The sequence below is a fragment of the Zonotrichia leucophrys genome, chromosome 12 (assembly GCF_028769735.1).
Source record: "Zonotrichia leucophrys gambelii isolate GWCS_2022_RI chromosome 12, RI_Zleu_2.0, whole genome shotgun sequence".
Classification (NCBI taxonomy): Eukaryota; Metazoa; Chordata; class Aves; order Passeriformes; family Passerellidae; genus Zonotrichia; species Zonotrichia leucophrys.
This window is the reverse complement of record NC_088182.1, coordinates 8,437,654-8,462,286: the sequence shown is the minus strand read 5'-3', so window position 1 is coordinate 8,462,286 and position 24,633 is coordinate 8,437,654. Positions and strand designations below refer to the sequence as shown.

General features: G+C 40.2%; 1 long non-coding RNA gene across 1 annotated transcript in view; it reads left to right on the top strand.

The window, feature by feature from the left end:
- The first annotated feature begins 13,130 nt into the window (after positions 1–13,130).
- LOC135453285 (uncharacterized) overlaps positions 13,131–24,633 on the top strand; it is a 142,774-nt gene continuing 131,271 nt past the window's right edge. The window contains exon 1 of the long non-coding RNA XR_010441830.1: positions 13,131–13,191. This is a non-coding gene — a long non-coding RNA (uncharacterized LOC135453285). The remainder of the gene's footprint in view (positions 13,192–24,633) is intronic.

Genomic DNA, 24,633 nt, shown 5'->3' with positions numbered 1-24,633 from the left:
ATAATTTCTCTCAAGTTGAGGATGAACTGTAATTCATCTTGCTTGATGAGAAGCTTTATGAGAAGGATGCATTTGCATAAATATTCCATTGCCATTTTACTGCATCCCACTAGGTTTTTCCTTTTCTTAAACAATGAGCTGAAGTGACAAAAGTGATATATATATTGAATTGCATTCCATGATAGCACGTGACACATTTCTGACACTTGAATCCTTTCTTATAAGCTACTCATCATATAATGTGAGTGTATGACTGAGTGCTGGTCAAATGGCTTCCCCAGTGCTCTGCATCTTTAAAGCTTTGAGATTTTGATTTCTGGTTTCAGGCAGCTCTTCTCTCCAGTGTAATAAGTAGCACTCATTGCCCTGTTTAGCTGGTATGGCTAATCAACTATTAACAAGAGTGATTTTAAGTTATTTTGGTAGAGTACAAGCTTTGAGTTTGATTTATATTAATTTTTTGGGCATACAATTCCCAGTGTGTGCTCTCTGAACAGCCCCCTGAAGTCTCTGAATCTTCACTTTATATTGCAAATCTAAAAATATTAATTTAAGTGCAAATTGAAAGCATCCAAATGTCCAGAATGGACCTGCTGGTTTGCTGTTTATAACTTTCTAACTTGAACAATCTGTTTAGGGATCAGAACAGCAGTGATATCTTTGATTTAAATGATCAGTGACCCTCAGTGGATATCCACTAAAGGATTCCTGGAGTGGGCAAGTTGCAATGATCTAGACAAAAGATAGATTTTTTTTCTGGTAAACTGGTAACTATGGTAATGGGGGTTGGTTTGTCAAAGAAAAGACTTTGTTCTCATGGCCAAATTTATTTGTAAAAATATCTTCCTTGCAAACCGACAAATTAATCTCTGTCCTGGCTGGTTTTGATACTCCATGGCAGAAAACATCCATCTTATCTTTGCTACAGCCAGCAGTGTGTGCTTCATTGAATGGTAGACTAAGCCCATTAGACCTTTATACTTTTTCTTTGGCTAATTTACCCAGCAAATTTCATTATCAAATATACATTGCAGTAGCACCTCCTGGAAACTATTACCTCCTTGTCGCTTGTTGACACATTTATAAGTGCATAAAGACCTTTCAGTAAGTCAGAATCTTTTCAGGGAAATGGAATTTATTTAATGTGATGGTTATACGAGCATGGAGATAGAGAGCTCCATGTATTAATCAGTTCATTGCTACTCTTGCTTCAAAAATAATTAATCTGTCAGATGAATGTTTTCTACTCATGAAATCAAATGCTCCTTTTTTTTTTCCTTCTTTTTTTCTGAGGTGTCTGTCCCTGGTATAAACATAGATATCATTTTCTACAACACTTGACAAGGCAACCTTCATTCTGTTCATGCACCTCTGGTATATCCCTTATTAGATATTTGCACTTGCTTTTTGGTTTAACGATATCACACTCCTTAAACTTCATTTCTCTCAGCAAAAGCTTTAAGATGAAGGTCTATTCTATGCATATCTCTTACAAAGATGTCACACTTTGTGCAGAAAGCTGTTTCAAATGCAGAAACAGTTTCTTGGCCTTGCTGATTTTAGTGTAATAGTGTGTGTCTTTCCACACCAGAAGAGATGTCCATATGGATTTCCAGAAGCTCTGGTGGTGATTCTATAGTTAGGGTCTGCACTTGGTTTCGATGAAGACTTCAGCATTTATCTTATACAGAAAATGCAGTGATAATTTATCTGGATATTCATTAAAATAAATCCATCATTATTTTGGGAATTAACATGAAAGGAAAATGGATTTTTAATAATATTTAGTGTCTAGTTTCAGACTTTTTTTGCCAGGCAGAGTACTCTGAACTTCTCAAGCTCATAAAGTTAATGATTTTATACTTCTTGAATTTTCGTTTAGAATAAATGATGATTTTCCACTTTCTGGAAAATGATTTGCACTTATGCTTGTTGAAATGTAAAGATGTTGAGGATATTATTTGGTAATATCCTATTCTATAAAAAAGGTCCATTTTTCCTCATTGCTGGTGATCTACTGCTCTTGTTGCTGTTAAAGTAGGAGGTGGCTCTCAGCTGATGTTTTGGAGAAGGAAGGGTTTACATGAAGAGTGGTGATTGGAGAAGAGGAAGAAGGCATGGTTGTCCCTTAAATATAAGGGAAAAAAAATCCAGATAAAAATAGTTTGTCTTTAGTAGACATGAGGTTTGGAGATCCTGGAAAGTTGAGTGAAGCTTCTCCAGAGAAGAGGGATACAGCTGAAAAAGAACTCAATAATCTGTTAATTGAGTGGGCATTAAATACAGGACAAAGCAGGTCTTTCTTCTCATAATTTCATGTTTCTTATGCCACTGATGTTCTGCTGGAGGTCTCTCAGAGTAAGAAAAACATACACTAATTCCCAACAGAAAAGGTAGTGCCTGAGTGAAGATGTGCAGGTACAGAAGTAGGTTAAGGAAATTAAACTTATGTCTGCTGTTAAGGATTTTCATTTTCACTGGAGGGATTTAACATTGGGATATTGTGAAAATAATTCTCTATGTATGTGTTTAACTTATGTAGATAAAAAGTCACTTATATGAGATGAAACAAAAAGAACTTACATTTTTTAAAGTGAACAAATTTTCTCTGATCATGTACTTTAAAAACACCTATGACCTACAGCATATTTAATATTCAATACTGTCCTAATACTCACTGGCATTAATAATTCTATCACTATTCTGTGTAAAATAATGTTAGGGTTCTCATTTCATTTATATTAATAACACTAATTGTACTAGTATAAATGTATATATTAAAATGATTCATGAGCCTGTGTTGAGATGAGTAGGTTTTTGTTGGATTAAGTTAAAAAGGGCCATAGAATTAATTTCATTGGAGTAAGGTCGTGGCACTGTCGTTATAAAACTGCTTAAGAAAACTAATTGCTGGGTGATACCTGGGTGAAGTTATGAACAGTTTTGAGGAAAATCCTGTCCTGGAAATCTCACTGAGGGTCCACAGTATTTACAGAACACAAGCCCTGTGAAAGGACAGTGCCTCTGATGGTGGGCAAAGCTTTGTTCACATTTAGACTGCTAAATGACACATGCATGAATGAGTCCCCCAGCTCAGGAATGCTGTGGCACACAGTGCCCATGCAGCTCTCTGTGGGTGTTTCTTCCTTCCCTGCACAAAGCTCTGTCCCTCTGGGGAGTCTTGCCTCAACACATCTTGACTTTGACTCATCATGGCTGTTTTATGCAGCTAAAAATCTGGTTCCAGCTATCCTTTATGCAGCTGCCTTGGCTTACTAGCCAATAGCTCTTGAGTATTTAAGATTTTATAGCTTTTGAGGGGAAGAGGAGGGAGCCTGACACAGCTGGCAGCTTTGCTGGCTGTGTGTCACAGGAGTGGCAGTCGCCTGTGTCTGTGCCAGGCTTCCCTGGCATCAGCTCTTTGGTCACCACATTCTCGTGGCTCTTTGTGGCCACTTAGTCAAACAGAACTTTGGGTAATTACTGAAATGAAGAATGCAAATGTTCTCTACAATCCAGGATCCAGTCTTTCTTCCATAACTATCAGTGGGAAATTTCCTACTGAAATGAATATAGCTGATTGTATGTGAAACTTTTTCTGTACTCTGGAAATGCTGAGCTTTAATTAGAATTTTTTTTTTTTAAATCCTGGCCACTTTTTTCCTGTTGATTTCTAAGTTAAATAGATAGAAAATAGATATTTTTATCCTACGTAGTCCAAAGAGTGTGAGGGTGTGGGGAAATATTCAAAACCACACTTTCCATCATTTTCATTTATCACTACTAGGGCTTTGTAATGGGATGTAATTTTGCATTTTTATTCAAAGTGTTTTTAATCTATATTTTTAAAATCTCGAAGTGAATACATAAATTAATCAGCTCCTGTAATCCACTCATGTGTGACTGCAATGTTCACTGAAGGCCTCTGGAAAAATTGAATCACTTTATTCAACATCCAATCCTACATTAGATATTAGTAATTCCAGAATGTTTTACTCCCTTGAATTGCACTCTTAGCAGGGCATGTTTGTCATTCTCACTCTTTTTGTGGTGTCACCAAAGCCTGCACATCTACAGTCCTATATGTGAGAATAATAGATGCCATTAAATGTGTAAAGGATTGTTTCTCTCAGTCATTATTTTTGCAGATTGGGTTGCCTGTAATGGTTTGCAGAAGAACTTAATGATTCTTCTCCTCTAATTCTGCTCTTTGAGCAATCCAACATAGAATCTCCCTTTTTTCACATGTGATCCTTTGCAGATTGCTTTATCAGCAATCCTCCTGCCTGCTCCATTGCCTCAACTCATCCTCGAGTTGTTCCAAGCCTCTCTCTCTGCAAGATGGAAAGCTGAGGTGAGTACAAGTGGGTCTGGCAGGAAGTCATGTCACATCTTGCTGGGGCAGGGCAAATCTCATAAGAAAAAATTTGCATTTGGATGTTGGCTAATTGACGTATGCTACAGCTGCAGAGCAGTGGGGTCTACCTGGCTGTCAGGGAGAAGAGCAGAGCAGCTGACGCCTCTAGAGCTTTATCCAAGCTGTCCACATATGCTGACAGGCAGCAGTGACATATGCTTTTCTGCTGTCAAAATTCAGTCTTTCCTCTACAATTATAGTGCTAAAAAATATCTATTATACACTCAGGTTCTGGATGCCAATTCTATGATTCAGTGTGGCGAATTTGAGATGAAGATCAATAAGAATTTGACTTTTGTTTATTGTCATTTCTATAGGAGAAAATGATTTATTTAAATGTCAGAAACTCAAATTTACGCATGTCTTTAGAAATGAAAAATGGAACCAAACTACATGTCCTCTTTGCTCCACTAGAAATTGATGAAATAAAATTGCAAAATAGCCCTCATCACCAGCAGAGAAATTATTAATAACTGGTTAGGCCAAGAGTAGAGATGTGATTGGATGGCAGGGAGTTCAAATTTTATTCTCAGGCTTGAGAGTTAACATTAAATTCATCAGGGTTGCATATTTTTACTGAAATTTGGGAGTTCTGACACTGCTAATGGTTTGAATAGTTTTTTACTCATTACCACTGTAATTTTAATATACTTTCATTAATTGAATTGCTAAATGCAATGGTACTAATTCCTCATGACACCTGTTCTGCAGAAACTGAAATTAAAGTTAACATCAGAAAAGTGTGAGTAGGTTCAATTCTTATTAAAGTACCAGCCATAGAAAATAGGGATGGATGGGGCTGAAATAAGGGAGTGTAGGGCTGGAACTGAAGGACAGTAACACAAGATGGCATTCTTAGCTGCTGTGGGGAGGCAAATGGCTCTGGCTCAAGACTTTCAAAAAGGGCATAAAGATATTCCTGCCACCCAGACCTCAGTGCCTGTTCCACCAGGCAACTGCTTTCAGGCAGCTAAGAAAATCTTCCTGCACTGAAAATTTTCCTGTCTTTCTCTAGTTACAAGATCCGTGGTTACAATGCAGAGATAAAAAAATCTTGCGGCCTTTTCTCCTATTTATTGACTGGGGTGGCCTTCTAGAGAACTTTACATGCCTTGTGGTAGCTGTAATCAGGAGGCCTCCTTTGATGTCCCTCACAGGGATAGTCAACAGTCTGCAGTCCAGCAAATGTCCTGTGTGGTCTACCAAACATTCTGGAGAGGATTTCTAGAGAAGAGAGAGCAGTAATTGGCTATTCACAGTTTTTGACATTAGACTTTCCCATGTTGTTTTTCCACACTAACCTGGATGGCTGCTTAGCTGCTTTGTTACAGCATCCAGGATTGTACTGTGTGGTGTTGAGGAATACATCCCATGCAGGCAGCTCAGTGTGCAGCTGCAGGTTGCGCCCTGGGTGACAGGAGCCCCAGGCAAGAGGCTGGGAACTCTGAGCACTCAGAGACACGACAGGAGCTGATGACCCCAGACTTTTGTGTGCTTAGACTGTAAGAGTATAAAATCTATAAAATTTCTTCCTTTGTTCAGGATCCCTCCTTGGAGGCACCCAACTTGAGCTCAAGGTGTTATTTTGTTGATGCAGCATGATTAAATTATTTTAAAATTGAGATATCTGAGGCTCTGCTATGGGAAACCTTGGGTTGAGCAGAAAGGGAAACTTTCTGCTCAACTCTGTCTGGCTATGTGACTGCAGGGTTTGTAGCTCTCTAGGGGCCTCAGTCCCAGCCCAGGTGGTGTAGATGTGGCTGCTAGAGTGGCTCCAGGACTGACAGACAGGGAAGTTTCCTGCACAGTGGCTGAGCACCTGTCAGTCAGAAGCATATATTGATTCAAACCCTTCCAGTGCTCAGTGATCTACCTGCTGGTCTCTCATAGACAAAGTTGTAGATGCATGCAAGAAAACTTAAACTTAGTTACTAAGACATGGCTCTGATGATTTTTAATTTCATGCCTGATACACAGAGCAAAAACCAAACTGTTTTGGCTGAAAATCACTTCTTATATGTCTTCTCTCTGTGCAAGGTCAGAGTGTTGTTCCACCTCATGAGTGCATTTACATCTCTCAGATTGAGAATGTCACAATTGGGGAATATGTAGGAAATGTTTGTTGACATTAGGTCAGGTGGTGATACAATTCCAGTCCTTTGGTTTGCCTCACATATCCACCCATATAACATAAAACAATGGTAGCCAGAAAAAAAGGACTTGAAATAACTCAAATGGAGAGAAGATAAAAGAATATGTGCAAGATACATAATGCAAGAATTAATTCTTTTGTGGTGAAATGTATGTGCTGACTACAATTAAACTAGCACCTACACAGATGCATACTGGACATGACTATGTTTGCAAATGTGTTTGTCTATATACAGTAATAGAAAAATAATGTGGAGCTTGCAAGTGAGTAAATTGATGGGAGCATGGGTTTCAGCTTTTGGGTTTTAGGAAAGTACATAGAACATCTGTTAACAGAGAACTGGGAAAATCTAGGTGGAGAGATACTAGAGGATATAGGCAAGATTTTGCTGCTTTAATACAAATCTCCATCTGGCCAGTATTACTGTGTGCCTGAATACTTAATGCTACTTATAAAAATTGTGATTTCAGTTATCTTCTGGCCAGTTCTCTGTTCTCTTCCCTCTTTGGAATTTGGCAGAAGGTCTATATACATGAAATAGTAATTTGTATCCCTGAAGACTGTGCATTTCGGTTAAAACTGCATGTTCTGCAAAGCCAGCCTTGGCAATATCATGTTCCTTGGCTAAGCCCTTTGCCTTTGGTGGTTAACCCTACACCAGGGTCACAGAGATGATTTCCTCAGCCAGCTGAGTTTCATTCATTGGTGCTACAGGGAATGGTGCTACCAGGACCCTTCCCTGGTCCTGGCACTTCTCTGCTTTGGGCAGCTGGTGTTGATGCAGTGATATTTGGATATTTGAGTAGCCACAAATATTGGAGAGGAGTTAAAAGCAGCAGCAGTGCTCAACTCTGAAACCTCCTTTTGCTGTCCTTAAGACGTAACTATGGTAACTTTTTGCTACAGTGCCTCCGTCTGGGTCATAAAGATAGACAAATTCTGGGCACCAAAATTTCATTCCATTTTAGAGATGATTTGCAGAGTTCAATGTGAACCACTGAGTCATTAAAAAATCATTGAGAGGGTGTTGTAGTTTTGCATCAGCAGCAGGCTCTCAGGCTGTAACATCCAAGCTTGTCGTTCTAGCTTCTAGAGCCGTTACTGATTGATCCCTGTATCGTTTCTCCCTGGAGTTTCTGATTCACTCTTTAGTTACAGAGGAGATTTTATTAAACGCTGTTTTTCTTGCTGAGGAGGTTTTATTAAAGGTTGTTTTTCTTGCTCCCTCTAAAGGAAAGTCCTTCCAAAGACAGGATTGTTGGCACATATGAATTGTGTAATGCTGAACTGATAGATGAGCTGTCATCAGGGTACAAACCTGTGACTGTTAGAACAAAGGTTGGCAAATTCAAATGGGAAATAAAGTCATTTTTTTTTTTAAAGCAAGGGAAATTAATAATTGAAACAACTCACCTATGGATCCAGTCAGGAACAGATGTCTTCCTAAAAGCTGTGCCCCAGTTCAACAAGATGTTATTGAGCACCATGCAGTAATCCACTGGTGAAATTCTCTGGGCTACATTTGGCAGAGGTCAAGAGCAGGGGATTCAATGGTTTCTGCTGAATCAATAAAGCAAAACCAAACTGCCTCTGAAGGAGCAGCAAACAGCTTTTCTCTGTAGATCAGGTGTTAGAGCAGAGAAATGTAGCATTTGACAAGTGTGCTGTATATAGTAATTAAATTGCTTCTATGCTTATTTTCAACTTTGTACTCCCTCTTCTCAACTGCATTTTTAATCCTATATTTTCTCCCTTCATTTTCTCTCCTCTTTTATCGTTTTCTATTCCAGAGCCTTCAAATTGGAGCTGAACTTTTGAACCATACATAGTTTGTTTATCTTTATTCACCAACACACACTGTAGTGCTCCATCACATGACAATTTTACAGCAGACTTCCTAAAATTACAATATAAGGATGGAATGGACAACCTTTAGGATAGAAACTGTTTAAAATATCATAGAAAAAGAAATTATGGCAACAAATTGTAATGATTCAACTAATTTACTGGTGGCAGCCAAGGGCATGTGCTAGCAATTGCAGCATTTGTATCAAAGGGAGGTGGGCTGAGTTTGAACTGCTGGCAGCAGTTCAGATGAATTTCACTTTGTGAGTGAGGCCCTCTCTTCCTGCAGGGAATGGGAGCTGTTATCTTCTGCTGGAGCCTTGGCTTCTACTGACCAGAACACAGTCCAGCCTGCACAGTGTAGACTGTTGCAGGTGCTCAAGCAGTAGGACCTATTTACATGTTGCTATTTTCTGGTGTGAACGTAGCAACAAGCCTGGGGGGTCTCTGCAGGGCATTGTGCTGTGAGCTTTATGCATTGCCAGGGTGTGTTTTCTTCTGCTTGTTTGTATCCATTCTTCTGCTGTCTCACATGACAAACCAGTCTGTAAGCTGCTCACAGCAGGTACTGTCTTTCTGTTCTGTCTTTTTAATATACAGAAATTGTAATGCCTGACTGGGAGTCCTAAGTGTTATGATGGTAATTGCAATAACACTTCAGTTACTTTGGCATTGATTAACTGGGCCAGGCTATTGATACCAAGTTAACCACATTTGCCTCCTGAATCTTTCAAACAGCAAGTTGCAGCATAATGGCCTGAAATTTCCCTATCTGAAAATAATTTGCCAGTATTAAATGTATTTTTTAATTAAAAGTGATAATTTCTTTCAGTCATTTGAAAGACTTCCAATTGCCCAGTTATTAACCTGGCTGCTCTATTTTTATGTATATAATAATTATTTATGAGATATTATTTATAATAGTCTTATTTACTTTTTATGGCAGTCAGAGCACCATAGATCCCATCTTATTATACAGCCCTTATTCCACTGGCATGGGAATGTGCATAGTTCTCAGGTGGGAACAGCCATTGCTGTCATCTAATCTGAGGCAATTACAAGTGACTTCTGTCCTTGAGTCTGTCTCCAAATCCCTCCCATACTGTCCCACTTACTACACCTGCCTTCCCACATCAGCACACCAGTGACACATTCCTTGGTCATTCCAAGAGGAGTTACCAGCTTCTTTGTTGGCAGCATTCACATTCTTGTAGGATACATCTCTGTCATCGGGCCCATTGCTAAGCACTATTTTGCCTGCCTACATTGAAATCTCCAATATTAAACATTGTTTCAGGGATTAATTATTTTTCCATGATACCTAAGAGTACCTGGACATATTAGAAGTCTCTGATCCTAATGCCCTGGTAGCATCATCTCTCCCACCTGCACACTCCCAAAACTCCCTGTGGAAATGTCAGCATTTACCTGCAGCCCCACAAGAGCTGCTGCAGAGTTGGTGCTGGTCACAATTCAGCAAAATTGTGTAGGTACCCAATGCTGACGTTAGCCTGGAGAGTTATTAGCCTTGAGATGCAGTTGGGTGTAAATGCTTTCTAAATGAAGTGTTCTTGGTATGGATGAGCAGGAGTCTCATAATCTGGCTGATGGCCAGGACCCAGAGACCAGGGAGCCAGAAGAGTTTGCCTCCAACATCTGTTTCCAGTGTGTCTGCCTAACTCTCAATTTATCAACCCTTCACATTGTCAAGTTAAAAAAATGCATAAAATAATTGGATTATATATTAAGACTCTTGAGAGAGTTGCTTATTGACCTTCTTCTACTCCAGTGAATTTAGCTGTGAAAAATTGGGTAAAAAGCAGGGCCTTGCTGAAAGCGCGATATTACATCTGAGCAGGGCATTCTTGGATAAGCAGAAATTACTGTGTAACTAACAAAATGTGAAGAAATAAGATCCAAATTTAAGTGTGGAAATTGTGGACTGTAGAAGTGATTGCTTTTATAAATACTTTTAAATGCATATTTGCACTCTGGTTTTCACTATAAATTGTAATGAAGTGCCTTTAAGTTCAGATGTGAATAAGGCTAAATGTTATTTGGGAAAAAAACCAAACCCAAAACCTTTGAAAAAACAATCTTCCAAGTGAAAATAACTGTGTTTTACCTCCCTAAACATAACAGGTTTAGTTCTGAATATCACAGAATATCACAGCTGATTCTTGTGCTAAACATTTGCTTTAACCTTTTGGACCTTCCTTGTCATTCATGCTTGATATAAACTAAAGCCATACAAAAACTAGTGGATTTTAAAAATCTCATACATTCTGTCTGTAATTATCCTGGTGGCATGGTGTGACCTGCTTATTCAATTGTTATTGAGATGAATATGAGCTGTTAGTAGACCAAGGTTCAGTGAATACATTAAATCTTGAGGCCTCAATCAATTACCTGTTTCCTCATAGCAGTGTCTAGGATGTCTGGAAAATAAGAAGTATCAGAGATGATTAGAAAATACCTTCTTGGATGTAAAATGTCTCTCAAAAGTTGAAAATCAATTTGATGAGCACTTTTACTGGTGATTTATTGAGTTTAACTTGTTTTTCTCTATTAGAAGAGAAAGCAGAATGTTGCCCTCTTTTCCATGGTCAGTGTGCTGAGGAGGGACAGGCTAGGCTGTGACACTGACACTGCTTTGTGGCTGTACTGGGTTACCAGCACACAGCAGCCTTGGCCAAGCAGGAGCAGAACACCTCTTTTTTCCCTGCCAGAATCCACTTTGTAAGCAGGGCCCAGGATGAGGTGGGGAAGCTGTCACTTCTCAGCAAGCAGCTTCAGAATAGACAGCCAGAAAAGGAAGAGCAGTAACTTTGGTCTAAATTTAAAAGGCAATGCTTTAACCTTCCACAGAATTGGTCAAGTGGCTCTTGTGCTATTTCCCCTTTCAGGAGTCTGACCCAATGGTAGAAAGGGATTTTTAAATATGTAAATATGTTCCTACCATCTACACAGCAATCACCATTATGATTGATCCTTTTAGGGAGCAGAGGGGCACACAGCAACCTATGGAGTGGTTCTGCTTGTGTTCTCCTTGTCTTGGTTCAGTCATTTGACTAATTATTTTTTTCACATGAGCTTCTTTCTGTGTACTTTTCTGTCTATGTATAGTACATAAAGTCTTTCTCACTCACACCCACTTTTTCTTCTTTCCTGGTGGGAGCTGTTCTGCTAATGATACAATCAGGGAATACTGTGGAGAGAAAAAGGGTGAAATTTGCATCATCTGCTGAGCCTGTTAAATTCTGAATGTTCCATTTCATTAATTCTGTATGGCTGTGCTGGAAGAGCACAGGACTATTCCCATACCCAGGGACCTACTCACCTCCTAGTAAGGCCTTTATTTGGCATATACTGGAAAATTCTAGTTCTAATGTGGATGCCAGCCTACAAATGCACATGGAAGTAGACCAATTGGACTGAGAGTTGTGGGTTTTGTTTGTGAGAGTTTGTGTGTTTTGCTAACTGGAGTATGTAATTACAGCTAATTATTTGGGCAATTCACTAATTCTTTCACATTAGAACAAGCACCAAGGTTCCTTTTATTTTTTGATCTCATTAGACTTTGCAAATTTTTATGTCTTGTGGACCTTAAAGGAAAGAGGTCACAGAAGTCTATTGCTATATTGCAAAGACCATAGTGTTGTAACAGGACAAGTGCCTTGTCTGGGGCCACTTGGCAGAACTGGGAACAGAACTTCCCTTTTGCCTTTCAGCAAGATCCTCCATCCATCAGTGCCTCTGAAAGAACAGTTAATGGATAGATGAGCCCTGAATTCCTGCTTCTCAGGTCTATACCTCAGTGCACCCTCTCCTAATCTAATAGGAATTTTGATAGTCAAATAAGTATCTGCCTTTATAAGGAAAAAAAAAGTATGCAATAAGATAGGGGAAGCTACTCTTACATGCAGCGATTTCATTGGAAATATTTACATTTTGGAAGTGGCTTCTTGTTCAGTTTTCAGTGTGTTATTTATAAAGATGCAACTAGACTGACATTCCTCTGGAAAACAGTTTATCAGGCTGTTCTACACTAATATGATCAGTCATATGCTGTACATCTCTTCTCCTTCTCTTCCTACATATAAATTATTCAGAACTATTATAGCTGAAACTGGGAGCAGATGATTTTATTTCTGTCTTCTGAAATGCTAGAAAGGATTTGGTTTAAAAAGAAAGGGATGACATCCTTGTGAGGTACTAGGAAACAGGGATCAGTTGTGACTGCCAGGCTTACTCCTGGAGAAATGGAAAAATTGGTTAAAAGGATCTCTTTTAGTTAAAAATCTTAGCAGAATTCATACAAAATATTTAAGCTTTAGATCTTCCTATCAAATATAACAATGAGTACATCAATGTTTATGGAATATTTTCCTAGGATAACTCTATCCCAACTGCCTTAACTGAGATGCTGTTAATGTGGCTTTATAGAAGAAATTTAACCTCTTGCACTGACCCAAAGACTTGGGTCTTTTAACCTGAAAACACTTGATTTAGTCTTTATAATCAAGGGGTTACTGATTTCTGTTGCGTATAAATACACAATTCTTTGAACTCACAGTCTGTAATTCCCTCAGGTGCCCAGGTTTTGTCATTAAATGACCTTGAATTGCAATTCCCAGGAGCCCCTGGGCTGAGGACCAATTACTAAACAAATAAATGCCCCCAGGTTGTTTGTGCCTTGGGATGAAATTTGAGCCTCTTTGTGTTGGGCTGTTTTGTGCAAGCTTTCCTCTTTGTTCCAGTCCAACATGAGGTTAAGGTAAGTTTAGAGTCTTACTTGTGTTTTCTTCTGAACCATCTATAGCAGGCTTTACTATGTTTATATGGAAAAACCAGTCCTTTTCTTTGACATGAGTTCAGTTTGTGCACCTTGTAGCTCCTATACAGCTCTTTGCTGACTGGACGGGTAGAGCTCTACAGAGCTATGGGCCATTTTATCTTGATTCAGCTGCATGGTCTGGACTGCAAAACATTTAATCTTTTGTTTTAGTGATCCTGAGGAAGTACAGTAGCTGTAGAATGCTTCTGTAATTCCTGTTTTGACCCTGAGGCCTAAGCTTTGCCCTCCATGAGGGGTTACATGCTCTTAATGTGATCTGTGGTGGCGTGGCCAGTGGTGCTATTCCCAAATCCTACTCTAAATACCCTATAGCTAATGTTTTCTAGATAAGTGATCTCTAAGATCCCTTTCAATCCAAACCATTCAATAGGTCCATGGTAAGGCTTTGTGCTTTATGCCAAGGGGCTTATAGGAAATGGTGTTGATACAGTCAGATAGAAATGAGCTGGGGATGTTGTTTTGTAGTGCTGATTTGATTGACTCTGAGTTGGCATTTGGCAAACCAGCAAGGAGCAGCCTGTAAACTTTTGGAAGAGTGTTCAATAAAATTTAGTAGCTCAGGTTGGTGGTCTGTGATACTGTAGGATGCCATCCTAACTAATGATGGTCCTGGTCATAAAGTTTGTGTTTGGATTCAGTACAGCCTGAACTTCAGAGATGCTTCATTTTCATGTGAATCCAAATATTTTTGACAGTGTGGGGTACTTGCAGAATCATGTATAGGTGTTATTTCCATTTTTTTTTCTGTTCTTTTTCTTAAAATTCTGAACCCAAATGTTTTTTCCTTTTGCCTCCTCTTTGTATGCCCTTATGCAGAAAACAGAAGTGCTGCTTCTGGCAAAAATTGCAAGTTTTTACAAAGTTGTATCTGTAAGAAGTTTCTTCCTGTTATTTTGTTTAGTGCGAAGAAAGAAATTAATTCTGTGGTGACATATAATTTGTCCTCATTAGCAGGAAACAGAATTTATATGACTCAAAAGCTATTTGTTAGTCTAACACACCAGCCTAAAATTTTAGCCACCACTGATTGTGCATTGTTGACTTGACAGCAGAAGTAACCATAACTTAGACTTAATGAATGCTTTCATGCAGTATGCACAGTCCTCCAAGAGTCCTTATTTCATACTATTTAATGCTGTGCTGAACAGTTGAGTTTGATAAAGGCTGAAACAGTCAGAATTATGCTTCTATTTGAATTTTAATTTTTAAAGGGGGAAGGCAGATGGTATTGTTTTACAGAGAGAATAGCCCAGCGTGTCCTGCCATATTAAAAGTCTCTTTGAGCCCATCTGATACTGGTCTCTGAGTTTTGTCTCTGCTGGTTTCCTCAGCATTGTCTTCAAATTGCATATATTAGTTCCCTATCAGAATAACTTGCAGGCATGGAAATTGGCCATGTCCTGTGAAGGTCACTGAAAAATTCATTCCCAAATAGGCAGCTTTTGTACAGCATTGATGCTCTTCTTGGTGCCAAAGCCTTAACTTTACAAATGGACATGAGTTCAAAGGCAAATGCTAATTCAAAGCAGCAGCATGTCTTTGGAAGTACAGTCTCCTTGTCTAGTATCCAGGAACAAATTATATTTAAATCATTCCCACTCAAGGGATAACTTGTCTGACCAAAAGTTAAAGCATGTTTCCTAAGGCTATTGTCCAGATGCTCCTTAAGCACTGACAGGCTTGGGGCATCAACCATCTTTCTTGGACACCTGTCCCAGTGTTTGACCACCATCTTGGTGAAGAAATAAACAGGCTCACAAATAGAATAGAACAATCTGATAATTTATTTTCTTTTTTTACATCTTCCCCATTTTTTCCTGCATGTCATCTGCCAGTAAGGCTGCTTGCTTCAGAGTTTGTAATGGATACTAGTCTGCCTCTTATAGATCTTCTCTCCAGAGTCCTTTAGTCCTTCTAAGATGCCATCTGACTCTCCCCACCTGTGGTTTCCTGGCTCAAACATCTGTTTTAAAAGCTGTTGTAATCCCAGTATAGATTTGCCTCCAAAGAGACTGAACTCCTCTCTCATAAATCTTTCCTGATGCTTCCACATCCTTGCTTTTTCCCCAAAGCTCAGGCAGCAATATCTGTTATTTGCTCAGCTCAACCACCTAGATAAAAGTTCAAAGCTTTTGATGTTGGCACAAATCGGTTTAAATGATATGATTTTAAAAAAACCCAACAAAGAGAAACCCCTCAAAAAATCACCAAGAAAAAATTACTTTGTTTCGTGTTTGGGGAGTTCCATGCAAGTAGATATAAAAAAAACCCAGACAAAAAAGAAAAAAACCCCACAACACTAGATCTGATTCAAAGGTTTTGGCTACCATCATTGGCTGTCCAGGAAAAGGCAGCAATTGAAAATCTCATTCCTTGCCGTACTGCCAAAGGTGATAAAGAATCAATTCTTTGAAACTGAAATCCCTTTTCAAAACTTATTGTGGAGAGTTGATGGGCAGCCAGAGGTGGACCCTGCTGTGTTGTGGGAAGTGGAGAGGGAGCAGGCCAGTGAGTGACAGAGGAAGTGCGTGAGTGAGGGACATCTAGGGAAATGAGTCTGGAGCCTAGAGAAAAGCTTTCTGCCACCAAGCCTAATTCATAATTGCAGTGCACATTGCTGGGAGGTGGTTGGTGCTCTTAAGTAGTAGACTGGAGAGCGATGGAAATGCCAAAACAGCAGCAAATTTGTTTTCCTGGCTGCTAGAAGGCTTCTCTATGTTCAACTCTTCCTTGGTGTGGAACTACAAGTCAGTGCCTCTCATCTGGGAGCTTCTAGTGGTGGGAATAGTTATGATAGAGGGCACCAAGCCAAGGACCTGGGCTGCACTTAACCCAGAGAAAAACAGCAGGAAAAGAGAGTGAAGTTGAAGTTTTGTACCCAGATTTCTTCCCCTAGTAACCCCAGTTATACCACCCCTGGTAACCTGGGGTGCTCACATAGAGGGGAGGACCAATTTCAGTACAATAAAGTAACATCCAGTGTAACAAAAAGTATTAGGTACTAATTTATTTTTTTTTTTTTAATATAACTGCCACTAAATATTGTGAGCATTCTCAATGTAGAGGTTTTGCACCTCAGGAATTTTTGTGAGTTGACTCCCTGTTAAAAGCAGAGTCATATGGATGATGGCTCTCTTCAAAGTGATGTGAGAATTATTTAAATGTTCACCTGGTTCCTGAAAGAAAAATGGTGTCAAATTTAAATGCATCATGTCTCCCAGCATTTCCAATGTACACCTTGACTTCTGTTTCAACTGCTGACTCCTGTGAGAGAGATTAAAGTGGAGAGAGAGCGCGCCTCCTACGCTTTGGAAGACCTGTCCTTTTTCTTCCCTGCTCCCCAGAAAGGAACTTCTCTGGAAAACCTAACAAAGGCATAATCCATCTCCATATCAAAAAGTATGTCTAGCCTGTAAAAGTGTTAAATTATGTGTAACAGTGCCACCTGCTGAATCCCAGCCTAATACCTTTCTTCTCAAAGGGAAAGTGGGTCTTAATGAAATGGTGTTGGTTTTGATTAAGGCACGTGCCCTGCCTGTTTCTTATGTAGAACACAGGGTATAACATGGTTTAAAAAAATCAAATTAAGTATTCATCTTCAGAGCATAAGATTTGTTTCACTAAGTGTGTCATAAGGCAAAGCCCTGGGAAATTATACCAAAAATGGGTTTGTCTGTTGTTAAATTGGCCTGATGCATTTTTCACAATTATTAGTACTGAAATATAAGAAGAAATAAAATTTGAATTGCAGTGCTAGTAGTAACTTGTCTAGAAGATGCCATTGTTCTCAAGTTTCAGGCAGAACGAGATTCCCTGTTGAATTTCTAAATTTAGAAATATTTGATTCTACCAAGAGCACTGTCAAATGAGTCTGAACTGACTGAGACAGGCAGTCATTTTGTGGAAGTCAGTGAATGCCTTTGCTGCATTCAGCAGTTTGATAGAACAGCCCTCATGCTGCTTAGAACCGCTTCACTTTTCTGAAGCCATTATAGGCTGAATTCTACCCAATTTATTAATAATTAATATGTCTTTAAATGCTCCTGGTGCGTTTAATGGGATGCTGATGCAGGACAGTGCTGTTGAGAGTCTGCAGCTGGAATGAGCTCCTGCTCCCGAGGACCATCCTGGGTGATGTCAGGTGCTGCTGCTGGGTTTGTGTAACACCCATGACAGCACCTGGAATATGCACTCCAGCACCCCTTGCATGTTACCTTGTATGTTTGTGCATCATATCACTTATGGAAAGACCTTTATGTTGTGTTTAAATCTACTCATGCCCTTCCCTTACCCGTTTTCTGCCTGGTGCAGGGTTAGCCTGAATGGGCTGGTTTGTTTGGTGACCATCCTTTACTACATGCACAGCTTTACAAATGCAAGACCAGTGTCCACCCTTGTCACAAGTATAGCTCTGAAACCTTTGGGAGCTAAATCCAACATGTAAAACTGTAACATGCTGTGTATTTCTGGCATTAGCTGGCAGGAAATGTTATGCTAAAGAGCTTGCTGTGAAGCTGTCTTAATTGGGAAAGTAGAAGAGAACACAATGTAGTGGACAGACTCATGTAAAAGCTTCTAGCAGTAAGATGCAGGATGCATGCCTCCCCTTTTCCACATCCCTACAACAGTCTGAAGAACAACAAGGAAAAAAAACCTCTCAGCACATGGCAAATACAGTTTTGTTTAATTAGAAAACTAAGCATGCATATTTTAGACATCAAATTCATTCAGGAATTTGAGATTTACCTGGCTGTCATAGATAAGATGCACAGGTATTTTTCTTCTTGGTGCCCCTGGCTCTGACATTATGCCTGTGAGTGTATAAATAGAGAGATGCATTCTTGTATTTCCATTTTCCATTTCCAGTGTGAGCTCTGTGTTATTGGCCTCAGTGTTTCTAAGCAAGGAGAAAGGGATGTTAACAGCCATGTAAATGAAACTGGACACAGGCTTAACAAAATGCGACAGCAAAGTAAAGCCACTGACTTTGTTCCATCAAAAGATACAAATTTCCTATACTCCAGCAGAACATTTGAAGTGCCAGCACTCTTAGAGCTGTTTTCACTCTGTGATGTGCTCTAACAGTCAATTTGTTTAAAGGGGAAGAAGGATGGCATTGCAAATGCAGCAAATAAAACATAGCAATGCTGCAGAATGAAATTCTAGCAGAAATCCTCCTGCTGGAGTCAGACTCCCAAAAAAACCACCATTCATCCTGGCTCTGGATGGCAGCAGTGGCACAGAGCAGAGAACCTGTTTTCTTCCATCGTGGAGTGCAGACAGAGGTGGAAGCACTCTTGTGTTTTGTCACCTGTGCTCAATACCTGTGAGCTGAAGTATCTGATAAAAGCTTCAGAGGCATCTTGAGAACTCTGTACCATGAAATAGATACTGCTGGCTGCAGCCTGGGCTCAGCTCAAAACCCTAGATGAACACAAAGGATTTCTATATATTTGTTATAATAAAGATGGTCTCTAACAGCTCTGCATTCACAGCTGCAAGGAAGCCATAAGCTTCTGTGCATTTAATAGTGACACTGGTTTGTTAAACTACTTTCTTAAACCCAGGCTGATTCTTGTGACTTTCTCAATCAAACCTTTTGCCTAAATGTCTCCCAAAAGGAGCTCTGGAGTCTGTACTGAGCAGTAGCTGTGTTAATCAAACTGCTGAAAGCAATACAAAAATCATTTCTTATCTAAAGGACAGGGCAACACAGCTTCTGTACCTTTTTTGTAGCCTGAGAGGGAAACTGAGAGTAGGACTAAGTAGCAGATTAGCACAGCACATTTGAGATTTAATTCTAAGGAGAAGAATTTTGTAGGGGCACACTGAGGTTGTTCATGCTTGGGGGCTTCTGCCTGTTTGTCAGTGAGGATGAGGAATTACAAAATGGTTTGAGTTGAGAGATGCCTAAAAGATCTTTTACTTCCAAGCCCCTGCCATGGGCAGGGCAGATTTTCCATAGGGAAGCTTCCTCAAAGCCCCAACCAGCCTGGCCTTGAACGCTGCCAGGGCTGGGATAGACACAGCTGCTCTGGGCAGCCTTGAGGGAGCTGCTCCCTTGGCAGGAGAAGTGAGAGGTGAGAAAGTCTTGGATAAAGTCTGAGGAATAACAAGGCACAGGCCCAGGTGGTCTTGTTTGAGATAGCAGTAAAACCACACTTTGGGAGAAAGGTTGGCACAAACATTTGTTAAGAGATCCACGATCTGACGTAGTAGACCTAAAAAACCTATTTACAATGGCAAAACCCATCCTCAACCTATGAGGAAAAGCATTGGAGATGTTGCTTGGTAATTTCCATTGGAAGCAGGAAGAGCAAACCACTCCTGTTTGGTGAATTTAAAACACGTTTGGTGAAGAATGAATGACTGGAATCCACTGTAACCTTTCTGTAGTGCTGTTAGGAGTCCAAATGCACAGGGCTCAGTGGAGAATAAAACCCCTTAAAAATTATTTCAAATCTCTTTTCTAGGCATCCTTTTATTTGGAACACTTAGGGAAGAAGGAAATGGTATGCTTTTCTGAATAAAAAGTGGAAATTCTTCCCTTTTCACTGCTGAGCATTTCCTTCTTCCATCTCTGCTCAGTCATTAGGTGTTGGGTCTTAAATTTATCCTGTCTCCTGGGAGGAAAAAAATATCCATGTTCTTTAGAGAGAAGGACTTACTTCTTTGATAGGTTTACTTTAAAAAGGGATAAGGGAGAGACTTGCAACTGATTTGAAGTGTTAAAAATAGGCACGGACAGTATGTAGGTGGTGTCAGTTATGTAGCTTTTCTTAATACAAGTACAGAGCTGAGAGGGATAAGATGGCACAGGAGCAAGGTGCTGTGGAGGTGGTCATGCAGCTGAGAGTGTTTTCTAGCCTCACCATTTATTGAGCTATTTGACATCTGGGTTGACCTTGAGTACTTTGTCTGCAAAGCTGATATCAGGTTTGGAATTGGACAGTATTTTATGGACTTGGTAGGTGTACTTGGAATAAAAGGAACTTAGGGTGATGAGGACTTTGGAATTTGAAAATCCATCAGGGTTTATTGAAAGGATCATTTTTCTTAGTGGGGAAAATAAAATGAAATTTTAGGTGGTTGTGAATATTTCTCTTACAATTAGAAAAATCCAATCTTTAAGGAAATTGGTGGAAAATTACTATTTCCACAATGCAGAGGAAAAAAAAAGTTTATATTCTGTCAAAAGCAATGACTGCTTGTTTTGATTTTGTTTAGATTCGTTGCATAACAATATGGAACAGAGGTCCCATTTGAGCCTATGCCCCCTGGGGTGGAGTGCTGGGGATGTCTGTGCTGGAGAGCTGTTCCTTCCCAGGGAACTCCTGATGATGCCAGTGTGGCTCTTTTTCAGCTCTGCAGACCTGGACAGACAGGGCAGAGTTGTTGGACAGGCAAATACTTCAGGGGAACAGCTAGGCATGTTCCTGCCTTGGGATACAGAATGGGTTTGATGAACCTGGAGCCTTTTCTTTTGTGGTTTTTAGTCTGGGGCTTTTGGGGTTTCCATAACACAGACTGCAGATGGAGCTGAAATTTTCTGTAGGTTTGTTGGCCTCATGTTGTTTAGTGGTTTCTGGGATTTTCATAATTGAGAGGGAAGCTTTCTAAGGTCACCAGGAGTGCTGCCTGTGAGTTACTCGGCTTTTTGCACACAGACTGATTTGTATTTGTTCTCTTTACAACCTGTGGGGGTAACCCAGAGCAGGCACAGGGATGTGCTGGTCATTCACCTTTTTGATCTTTTGTCAAAATACATTTTGTGAGAACAGTGGGGTGTGAGGAGAACATTAGGAGTCTTCCAGCAGGTCAGTGTCAAAGAGGAGAGAGACCATTGTTAGGCTCTATCACAATCAGTGGGAGAGGGAGAAAGAACAGCCTACCAAGAAACTGTTGTGTTAGACCTCAAGAGATGAGCTCTGGGACTGCAAAATTCTCTTACTGAATTGATGAAATAGTAAATGAAAGGGGAAGCAAAATTTTATTGAAATTAACATGAAGTCCCTTTAATCATCAAGCTTAATCCTCAGTAGAAAAGGACTCCAAAATTGATTTAAAATCTCAGTACAACTATCCTCTCTAATGTGAAACAGAGATTCAAGTAAATGAATGATTTGCTTAAAAAATTCTGACTAATCTTGAGAACATTAAAATTAATATAAATGTGTGATCTCAAGTTCTATCCATTTTTGGATCCCATTTCAGTAAGTGCATATAATTTGGAATGGGACCTAAGCCATTTTGTGTGTAAGTGTACAGGGAATGCACTCCAGTACCTTTAATCAGAATGTCAAAGAGAGATCAACTTTGCTGTTTCACATAAGATATGGAAATATCACCTGAGAGAAGCTGGAATAGAAGGAAAGGATACTATAGAGTGGAAATACTACAGTTTCCTTCAGGGTATGAGGGGATTTAAGCAGCTATTTCCATGGGGCAAACAACACCTGTGAGGCTGTGAGAGCTCCTGGCTGTGTGTGCTCATATTGTAACACTTAAATATTGCATATGTGTCTGAAGTTCTCTCAAGGACCTTGCTGTGCATGCCAGGATCCACTGGGATAAGAGAAACCATCTCCCTGTACCCTTGGCTTTGTGGAAGAATGTTTTCTGCCTTTCTCCCTCCAGTGATTGGCTCTTTGCACAATTCATTGCTTCTGCTAAGGAATTTTGAGAAAGATTATGGACCTCATTGCCTTAGGTGCTGTACATCATTTGAAGTTCAATTTATTTTATATCCTGTAAGAAAAAGTAAATTAATTGCTTAGTTTAGAGATTGTGGTATTTCCTGCTGAACATCAAGAGGAATCAGCTATGTGTATTTAAGATACTTTCATCATAGGGTTAAAGGTGACATGAGAACACACCATCATTTTAAATATTAAGTAAATTTTGTATAACAGAGATAATTACCCCTCACAGATGCCTGCACTGTTAACCCAGTGCTTTTAGTCAGGCTGAAGTGTTTAGCCTTTGGAAAAAGCAGATGTGTCACAGGCAGAAAAGCCAGGATATGCCTCCCCCCTGTGCCTGCAGCACCCAGGAGCACATGAGTGCTCTGATGCTTTAGGGCTGGAGGTGGAGAAACCTAAAGAACTCAAGTGCATCTGCTCAACTGGGAGGAAAACAAATTCTTTGTTAGCTCTGGCAGATGATCAACCCCTGAAATGAAAGAGCTGATTACAATAATTTTTCAGAAGTTGAACTGAATTCTGAGGAAAATCAAGGGCTGCTGTTGCTTGCTGTGCCTTGTGGCTAAAGGGCCTGCCCAGGGGCATTCCTGGATTTGCTCCTGCTCTTCCCTTCCATTTCCAGGCTGAGTAGCGGGTTCAAACCCTGTTCTTTAGTCAGACTTGTGGTGTTTGATGATGCCAGCAATGGTGGCTTGCTTGCTTCTCTGGATGCTGGAGTTGTACTGGTCCTGCTGTGGCTTCTCCCCTCTGTCTTCATCCTGCCAGACCTCTGAGACCAGAACTGCCCCGTTTCCTACAAACTCCTGTCCCACCATGCAGACTTCCTGTAGCTGAGGTTCTCCTGTGTATTTCTGTGCTTTCTGAGGTTCATGAGAAGCACAGTAAATAAAGCAGGAAGCACTTATTTTCACAGAATTAACTATTTACCTTTGCATTTGTACTTTTTGGAAACAGCATACATATTAAAATAAACTGCTCTCAGCTGACGTGAAATCACTTACTGCAGCTTGTAAGGGATTTTACACATCCTTCTGCAAGCCCAAGAATTAGACATCTGCTACGATAAGGGTTAAAGAAAAGATTACTAAATTGCAGAATTTGGGGAAAGCCTGGAAGGTGATGTTGAAGCTTCTGAGTTCTGATGTTGCTCTTCTGAGGAGCAGAGAGGGTATTGAAAATTGTTGTCTCTTGATCTATCCAGGCTGCCAGATATGGACAGGTTCCATTGAAAAAGAAAACTGAGTGTTTGTCACAGACTTTTCAGTGGACTCCTGTAGGTTGTGGAGAGTGGATGTGCCATACTTGGGGAAGGTGCTGGGCCAACAGTCTGGGGGAATGGAATGTCCTTCCTTTGTTGCAGGGACACAGCAGAGCTGTTGCAGTGCCAGCTCCCCCATAATACCCAGTGACCAATTATATTGCTGCTAAACCAAGCCACAGTAAAATCTGTGTCACGCTTAAATTGCTGTAACAAAAATGTGCGGTCAGCTGTATCAGAAACCTTTGCTGGATCAATAAATAAGGCTCCATAAATGTGGACAATATCCAGAGAAATCATACTATCATTCCCAATGCATGCAGCTGTACTGCAGTAGCTGGTCTGAGCATGGTCCTGCATCCAGAATGAACAGCAGCTGCTTAACTGGTGTATAAATCTCCTGTGAACACATGGCTGTGTGGGTGACACTTAAATGAAGAATGGCCAGGGTAGATGTGACCTTTTGTGTAATTTTGTGAACCTGGAGGATAACTGCTTGTCATGTAGCTTCTTCCAGATTCAGTCTGAGGGTAGGATTTGTGCTTTCATGACTGAACAGATGCAGAGTGTGACTGTGGCATGTGAATGGGTCAGCAGCAGCAGGTGCCTGTTTGTCAGAACCAGCTCACCCATGCCAGAACAGCAAGATTTTTCCAGTATTGTTTCTTTTCTGAATTTTTACTTTCTGCCCCCATAAATTACTTTCTCTAATACTTCAGATGGTTTTCACTCACTTTTATTGTAGAGATTGAAGTTAAATAATATTATGCTGCTGTTGGCTGGAGTAGGGTTATTTTTCTTCCCAGTGACTTTGGAGCTGTGTTTTGGATTTGTGCTGAACACAGTGATGGTGATAACAGAAGTGCTTTTGCTCCTGCTGAGCAGGGCTTACGCAGAGCTGAGCCCTTTTCTCCTTTCCACACTGCCATGCTGGCAAGGAAATGGGGACTTTGAGAGGTGAGGAGGAGGCACAGCCAGGACAGGTGACCCCAGCTGACCAAAGGGATATTCCAGGCGATGTATATAGATATATAGCAGGATATTCCTGCTCAATATATAGAGTGGGGGGAAGAAGGAGGAAGAGGAGATGTTGGAGTGATGGTGTTTGTCTTCCCAAGTCACTGATACATGTGATGAACTCCTGCCTGCCCATGAGAAGCAGTGAGTTCATTCCTTGTTTTGCTTTGCTTTGTGTGTGGTTTTTGCTCTCCCTTTTAAACTGTCTCAACCCATGAATTTTCTGGCTTTTACCCTTCCAGTTCTCTCCCAGTCCTACTGCTGGGGGATTGAGTGTGGTGTTTGGCTGCTGGTGGGGTTTTAAACCATGATAAAATGACCAGAAGTCAGGCTGCATTGTTTATCAGACATGTTTATAATGCTGTTTTCATGATGCTTTTTCAT